Genomic DNA, 8087 nt, shown 5'->3' with positions numbered 1-8087 from the left:
GGATCTTGCCGGGCTTTTAACAGCAATCAAAGAAAGGGAATATGGCACCCTGACTAGTATCTCATGGTCTTTAAAGTGGTTTCATACACACATATGCCCGTTTACCAGCAACTGTTATTACAAGAACTAGGCCTATTGTGTTTTTTTAATCCCTTTTTTTGCCAGATGATAAATTAATGCATTCACCTATATCACAGGTGTCCACTGAGGAAGACTACTGCTTAAAATATTTATAACCACACATGATACAAGCAAGTGAATCACAAAAGCAACATTCTGGGATGTTCAATGGAAAGTTAGGATGGGAAACGCCAAGAGCATATCAATGCTAAGAACAACAAACTGTTATAATAGATGCAACAAAAGTAAAGTAAAGGTGGTCCTCAGAACAAAAAATTGCCCCATCACAATGATCTTTTATCACAAAGCTTTTTTATTTATGGCAGTGGTTCTCCAAAAAATGGAGGGATAGTTGAACTCATTTCTAAATGTAATGTAGTTTTTGGGACCCACCTGCAAAGTAACTCCACGCTTCTTCCGCCCTCACCAAGACAAAATGTACAAGTCCCACATCAGGTGACAGTGACAGTCTTGTAATTTATTTTTCATGCTTATGTAGAGATATATAGCTTTAGTGCAGTGCAGGTTGTAATTCATTGCTATTTTGCACATTATGCAGCAGTGAATCCAATTTTGCCACTGAGCTTCCCCGAATGTCCCCTCTTGGTTCAACATATTCTTCTTCAACCTTCCTGGCTTTATTGTCCACCTACTACGGAGGTGTGACCCACTTTGGGTCCCAACCCATGCTCTGAGAACAACTGATTTATGTGCTCATCAATCAAAACATGTAATTCTCAACATGGCCAAATCTGTGGATATCTAAATCTGGAGAGGGGAGCCATGAACAGACAAGAGAGATCTTCCAACAAACCTGAGAAAAGCTCCAGGTTTGCAGAAATAGCTGAAACCTCTACCCCCCCCCCAAAAAACCCCACACCTCTGGGAGTGTTACTCCCTCCAAACAGAAGCACTGCCTATAGAGTCAAGCAGGGCTTTTCTTGCAGAAAAAGCCCAGCAGGAACTCATTAGCATATCAGGCCACACCCTTGACAACACAGCCTATTAGCATATTAGGCCGCACCCCCATGTTACCAGAAGTGTGGTCATCCAGCCACACGCACCTTTTGCTTCTTATTCTGTTTACCTTGTTTGTTGTCAAAACCCAGGGCTTTTTTTGTAGCAGGAACTCCTTTGCATGTTAGGCCACACACCCCTAATGAGTTTCTGCTGTTGGGTGTGGCCTATTATGCTAATGAGTTCGTGCTGGGTGTGGCCAACTCAGGAGCCAGCCGGAACTCCGTTCTTGTGCGTTCCTGCCCAAAAATAGCCCTGGAGTCAAGAAACAGATTCCCTCAGTGGCCATTCTTAGACCACCACAACATTGTTATCAGGCCATATGCCTTGGTTTCCGACCGTAAAATGCAAGGGAGGAGGCAGAGCCATATCCATGGCTGTTTTAGCCTTCGAGTGAGGATTCGATGAGGCTAGGACCAGGAGCCACCATCAGGCACCTTGATATCACATGACTTGCATGACTCGCCCAGGCCTGGTTGCCAGGTAATGTTCAACGACTGCTACCCCACGAAAGCCAGTGTGGTGTAGCGGTTTGAGAATTTCAGACTAGGGTCTGAGAGATCCAGGTTCATGTCCCCAGCCTGGCACAGAAGCTAGGGTTGCCAAGTCGTTCTGACTCACCGGCGGGGGAGCACTGCTTCGGTCCGGGAGCTGCCGGGGGGGGGGCACGCGCACCACCAGAACGTCACATGAAGTGACGCACGACGTAGAGCACGTTGGGGGCGTGGCCCCAATTGTTGGAGGGGAAACCATAGAGTTTTCCCTCCAACAATTGGGGCCACTGCCCCCAACGTGCTCTACGTGGTTGTGTCACTTCCTGTGATGCACCCACGCTGCGTTTCGGGGGGCGGGGTTCCCCCGGGGCCCGATTCCGTGGCGGCGGAAATCGGGCCTCCAAAGCGGGGGTTTACCCGCCACCCGCCCCCACTTGGCAGCCCTAACAGAAGCTCACTGAGTGACCTTGGCCAATCACATCCTCTCAGCCTAACCTACTTCACAGGGTTCTTGCAAGGATAAAATGGAAGCGAGGAGAATGAGATGAGATGCCTGGGTGCCCGTTGTGGGGAAAGGCAGGGCATAAGTGAGGCAAATAGATCTAGCTGAAGATAGGGGCAGATCAAAGAAGCACATTGGTGGGTGGGAAGGAGAGAAGGAAGCAGGCAAAGGTGAGTATATGGGAATTGCCAAGGAAAGAGGAAACAGTGTGAGGAAGATGATACAGGGAAAGGGAGGTGCCCCCACAATTCCTTGCAGGTTTCCCACTACACAACTGGGCCCAGGGGCCACTACTGTGAAACTAGTTTCCCCAGGCAGAATTAAAGCTGGCTGTGACAGACTACGAGGTGCCCTAAGGGGGATTATCAATAAGTACTAAAGGAGGCAGTGGTCCACCCTCTCTATTTGGGCAAATTAATTGAGAGGGCAGTGGCGATTCAGTTGCGGGGTTTTTTGGATGACACCTCCGCATTACATCCCTTCCAGTCCAGCTTCCAACCAGGCCACGGGAGGATCGGGACGGTTCGACAGTGTTGCTGTTGTTAGACCTGTTGGTAGCGTTTGACACAGTCGACCACCCACTACTGATCCACCGCATCGCCAAAACCGGGATTAAGGGATCTGCCTTGCAATGGCCCTCCTCGTTCCTTCAGGGACGGGGACAAAGGGTGGCCGTTGGGGAAGAGCTGTCCTGAAGGCACCTGCTAGTTTGTGGAGTGCCCCAAGGAGCAGTGCTTTCCCCGAAGTTATTTAACATCTATACGTGCCCCCTAGCCCAGATTGCCTGGAGTCATGGGCTGGGTCGTCACCAATACGCAGATGACACTCAGCTCTATCTGTTGTTGGATGGCCACCCTGACTCTAGTCTGGAAGATCTGGACCTGGCGTTGAAAGCCGTGATTGGTTGGCTTAGACTGAGTCGACTGAAATTGAATCTGACGAAGACAGAGGTCCTGTGCCTGGAGTTGCCCAAGGGTAGGGATCCCATTCCTGACCTTCAATGGGGCACCATTTATGCCAGTACGGCAAGTTAGGAGTCTGGGAGTGCTCCTGGATGCCTCCTTAATGATGGAGGCCCAAGTAGCAGCCACTGCGAAGTCAGCCTTTTATCATCTTCGGCTGATCAGGCAGTTGGTTCCCTTCCTTGAACGCAATGACCTGGCAACAGTGATCCATACAATGGTGTAATGACCCCTAGTGGGTTGCCACCTTCCTCTGCCACCACTCTGGACTTAGGGTCCCTTGGGAAGGCCCAGAAACCAACATGCCCCTTTTAAGCTGAGAAATCTAGGCATGATGACCAGGCAGAGAACATTAAACAAATGGTTTATTAATACAGTAATGGGGCAAAGAAAACAAGACAAGGTGCTTAAATATATAACACCGTCTAAAGGTAAAATAAAAAAATCTAACGCGGCTACCTATTTCTCTTAACTGGTTACTATTCAAGGCCCACAGCCTTTTATACCAGGCCTGTGCCTGTACTCACTCTGTCCCAAGTGAGGGATCTTTCTCTCAGACCAGACTGTCCTCTCAGCTTAACTCTGTGAGAGAAAAGAATCCAGGCCCCTCAGTTTAACTCTGTGAGAGGAAGAACGCAGTAGAGAAAAGAACACAGTTCCACAACCCACAAAGTTTAAATCACAATCTCTTCACATAATCCATGGACACCGATTGGTTACAACCATCGCTAAGCATTGGAGATTGTAGGCTGTCTGCTTTCCACTCCCACACAGGTCTTCTGGGGCCTAGGCCTCACTAGGCCTGTCTCCCAGTTCTACACAGATCATGACAAATGGTCACCTCGACACTGGATTACTGCAATTCTCTCTACATGGGGCTGCCCTTGTCCCAAATCCGGAAGCTGCAGCTGGTGCAAAATGCGGCGACCAGGCTGTTGTTGGGTCTCCCTAGGTGGGAGCACATCCAGCCTGCACTAAAAGCACTGCACTGGCTGCCTATAGCATACCGAATTCAATTCAAGGTGCTGGTTCTTACCTTTAAAGCCCTATATGGTCAGGGGGCTACATACCTAAGGGACCGCCTTTCCCCACATGTTCCCCAGAGAGCACTATGATCGGGGTCCCAAAACCATCTGGCCCTCCCAGGCCCTAGAGAAGCCAGGCTGGCTGTGACGAGGGCCAGGGCCTTTTCAGTGGCAGCTCCACACTGGTGGAATGAGCTCCTGGAACACATCAGGGCCCGGTGGGACCTTTTACAGTTCCGCAGGGCCTGCAAAACGGAGCTCTCCCACCAGGCCTTCGACTAGGGAGCCGCCCCAATAAATTGAGGCCCTGGCCCCAATATTAACATCATTATTAATATGTTAATGTTAGACGCTGCTAATGCCCGCCATCGTTCACAAACAGCACTAGCACTTTACGCTGTGTTTTATAATTATACTGTTGTGGTTTTATTTAATCTTGTGTTTTAGTTCTCTAAAGAGCCTGCCTGCGTTTTAGTTCTCTAAAGAGCCTGCCTCAGCAGGACGGGCGGGATACAAATCAAATAAATAAGCTGCTGGGGGAGAGAAGCAGGGGAAATTTAAGATTGGGGGGGCAGATAAACATAGGTTGACCTAAGGGTCAGAAGGACAGAAGGAAGCAAGAAAAGGGGAGAGGCTACGGGGGCTTCCAGGGAAGGAAAATAGGAAATGGTGGGGTAGGGAGAAATGAGATCTCCCCCCTGCAAGTCTTTGCAAGTCCCCTGCTTGCTCTATACTGTACACTTGGAAATCCCATCTTAGAAACCCTTCCAGGGAAGTGTTGTAGGAAATGCCAAGCACCAAGATGACAGAACATCACTTGCCCCAGTCTTTGCAAGTCCCCTGCTTGCTCTATACTGTACACTTGGAAATCCCATCTTAGAAACCCAGTCAATAAGGACACCATGAAAATGGGGAATTGCAGTAGTATTCTGGATGCATTACAAAGTTTCATACTACAGAATACTCTGCAGTACTTTGCACTGTCTGCATCCAATGAAGCAGATTCAAACCATTCATTTGTATCACTCCAGGGATCTGCATGCATAATGCTCCCAGGAGGTTTCCCATGCAAACGCCACTGACCTCTGGACCATGCCCTAGGCATTCCATTTCCCCCCCCCCCCCAGCTGTCTTGATTCAAACACCAGATAGTGCTCAGTCAACAATAACATGAATAGAGAAGTCATGCACTCAGAGAATACTGTTTAAATCTTTATTTGTCCTAGTGGCCGAACTGTAAACATCAGAAGCTGTCTGCCTGAGCGCTTCCTCTCCCAGGAATGCCCGGCACCAATTTTGGAACCAGCTTATGCTAACAGTAAACAGTACAAATCTAGCTGAAACTATGCGCTATTTGTCTCAAGTTAGCCTAGAAAGGGCAAGGCCATGAGCTTGCTTCATCCCAAAGAGCAGTTTTACACATGTGAGCCTCACAAATGATTCAGCCCCCTTGGCTAAATTCTGGATAGAATCCTAGAATCACAGAGTAGGATGGGGCCATAGAGGCCATCTAGTCTAACCCCCTGCTCAATGCAGGATCAGCCTAGAGCATCCCTGACAAGTGTTTGTCCAGCTGCTGCTTAAAGACTGCCAGTGAGGAGGAGCTCACCACCTCCCTAGGCAGCTGATTCCGCTGTTGCACAACTCTTCCTGTAACTCCTCATTGCTCTCCTCTGCACCCACTCCATTCCATCCACAGGCTTTTTGAAGTGAGGCCTCCAGAACTGCGCGCAATACTCCAGGTGCGGCCTGACCAATGCAGTGTACAGAGGGACTATCACATCTTGCGATTTGGATGTTATGCCTCTGCTGATACAGCCCAAGATTGCATTAGCCTTTTTCGTCGCCGCATCACACTGGCTGCTCATATTTAACTTAGAGATAGTATCTCAAATCATCCTGCTCTTCTCTTGGCAAATCCTTATCAGTAGAAGATAATATGGGGTGGCGGCAGGGGGATGAGGAATGGGCACGAACAGCATTTTGAGGTAAGCTGCTCAAAATACTTTGATGATCAAAACTGAAATTATTTGAAAAAGTGAGCAAGGATGTCATGATCTGGGCTGTGCAAGCACGGCCTAGCAGGCCCAGGGAGCCTAGCTAGCAGTAGGGGAGGCTGGGCCTTAAAATCCCAGAAGGCCTTGGGAAGTTTTCGCACCGATTTTGACCAATACGGAAGAAGAGGGCTGGGGAATAAGAGAACTAGTACAACAGGGAAAGCTTTCCTTCTTCCTAGGGGAAGAGACAGAACGAAGGCTGCTGTGGGGAAAGTAACCCTCATCCTGAGGGAAGGGCGAGTAGTCTAAGGCCACTTGATAGTGAGCTAGGGACAGTATATATTTAGATGCGTTAGGGCATTTGATTTCTTTTCTTTTCACCCACTTACTGTTATTATTCTGCACCTTGTTTGTTTGACCTCCTACAAAATAAACTATTTTCATTGTTCACTCTGCCTGGCCCTCATGCCTATTATTTGGCCAAAAGGCCTGGGAGGGTGCTCTGGGCCTTCTCAGAGGAGCCTGGAACCAGAGTGGTGGCAGCGTCAGGGGACGCCCCACCTGAGCCGTGACAAAGGAGAATCATGAATACCTAATGTCCTTAGCCTGAGGGTGTTGGTTTGAAAAGAGGTCATTATTAAAGAGGTACTTGCTGATGGGTTTTGGGGGGAAATACAACACAAAGAATGGGGGAGAAAGCCTAATGTTTTCCTAGTATTATTCACACATTTTTAAAAACTTAGGCTAGGGAGCTGCTGCCACATAAAAGGCAAGGTGGAGAAATTACTATATTCCCCACCAGGCGAGATCAACCAACCATGGCAAGGAAAGGAAAGGGACTAAAGAGTCAAAGACAGCTTTCAGGAAGACTAAAGGCAGTCATGAGGGATACTCCCAAAGGAACCAGGTAGAAAGGAAGTAAAGGTGGTTTCACATTTAAAAATAAATACACAAAACAGGTTGCTTAAACAGGCTGCAGTATGAAAACCTCCTACATGCACGAAAATGCATGTCTCCAATAAACAGCTGTCTGAATCCAACCACAGCGTTAAGAAAGATTAAATACCTGCCCCCCCCCCCCACAAATTTCTGCAAATTCCCCTCCTGGTGCAGCCCCTTGAACCCCCCGAAATGTTATTGCTAGAGGTCAGCAGACCATCAGGAACCGTACAGTGGGCTCTCCAGTGGGAATCTGACTGGATACAGGCCATCGTTTTATCTATCATCCATCTTTCTCACTGCTAACTTTCATGTCATGATGCCAAATGAGTACCCTGTAAGTAAATTTACAGGGTTGTTAAAATCAAAAGCCTTCAGGAAACCTGAATCCATACTTTTAATAGAAATGCTTCATGAACATTAGAAACTGCGTTTTTGATCAGCATTGTGACCACATTTTCTAGACCCTCCTCCAATAGTTTACATATAAAAATATGGGCAATCTTGTGCATGACTGGGTATGTATTAGGGTTGCCAAGTTCCCCCGGGGGGTGGATTTCCCCCTGCTTTGGAGGCCCGATTTCCGCCCCCGCGGAATCAGGCCCCAGGGGAAACCCCACCCCCGCGTGCACGTCACCCGGATGTGACGTCATGACGCCGGGCACGCTGGGGGCGGGGTCACAGCCATTTGAGGGCAGGAGCCCCCCGCCACCAGGTATAAAAGATTTGGCCACCCTAGTATGTTATGTGTGGCAGAATCTGACGACTTAACGGTGTGTTCGGAGAGACAATGGCTAAGCCAACTCAGTCCAGACTCAAATGTGCTACAAGCAGAAATGAACCCTGCCTGTGAACGGAACATCTATGGCCAGCAAACAACGAAGAGGGAGCACACACTCTTGTTTTGTTTTATACAACAATCCAATCCACTCATATCCCTTTCATCTCCCAGCAACAGTTCTCAAAACATGTTTCTCTCCACAGTTCACCATCACCACTTTGAGACAGGACAGCTCTCCTTGTCTGTTCTC

The 8087-nt window shown here is 48.5% G+C and overlaps 1 protein-coding gene across 1 annotated transcript in view; it reads right to left on the bottom strand.

Annotated features, from left to right (window-relative positions):
* Positions 1-8087, bottom strand: part of LOC107115023 (MOB kinase activator 2) — a gene marked incomplete at its 3' end in the record, with an annotated part of 155950 nt that overhangs the window by 5879 nt on the left and 141984 nt on the right. The window lies entirely within an intron of this gene.

This window comes from Gekko japonicus, unplaced genomic scaffold (assembly GCF_001447785.1).
Source record: "Gekko japonicus isolate JY-2015 unplaced genomic scaffold, Gekko_japonicus_V1.1 scaffold2832, whole genome shotgun sequence".
Taxonomy (NCBI): domain Eukaryota; kingdom Metazoa; phylum Chordata; class Lepidosauria; order Squamata; family Gekkonidae; genus Gekko; species Gekko japonicus.
The sequence above is the reverse complement of the archived record's forward strand: the minus strand, read 5'-3'. Positions and strand labels throughout refer to the sequence as shown.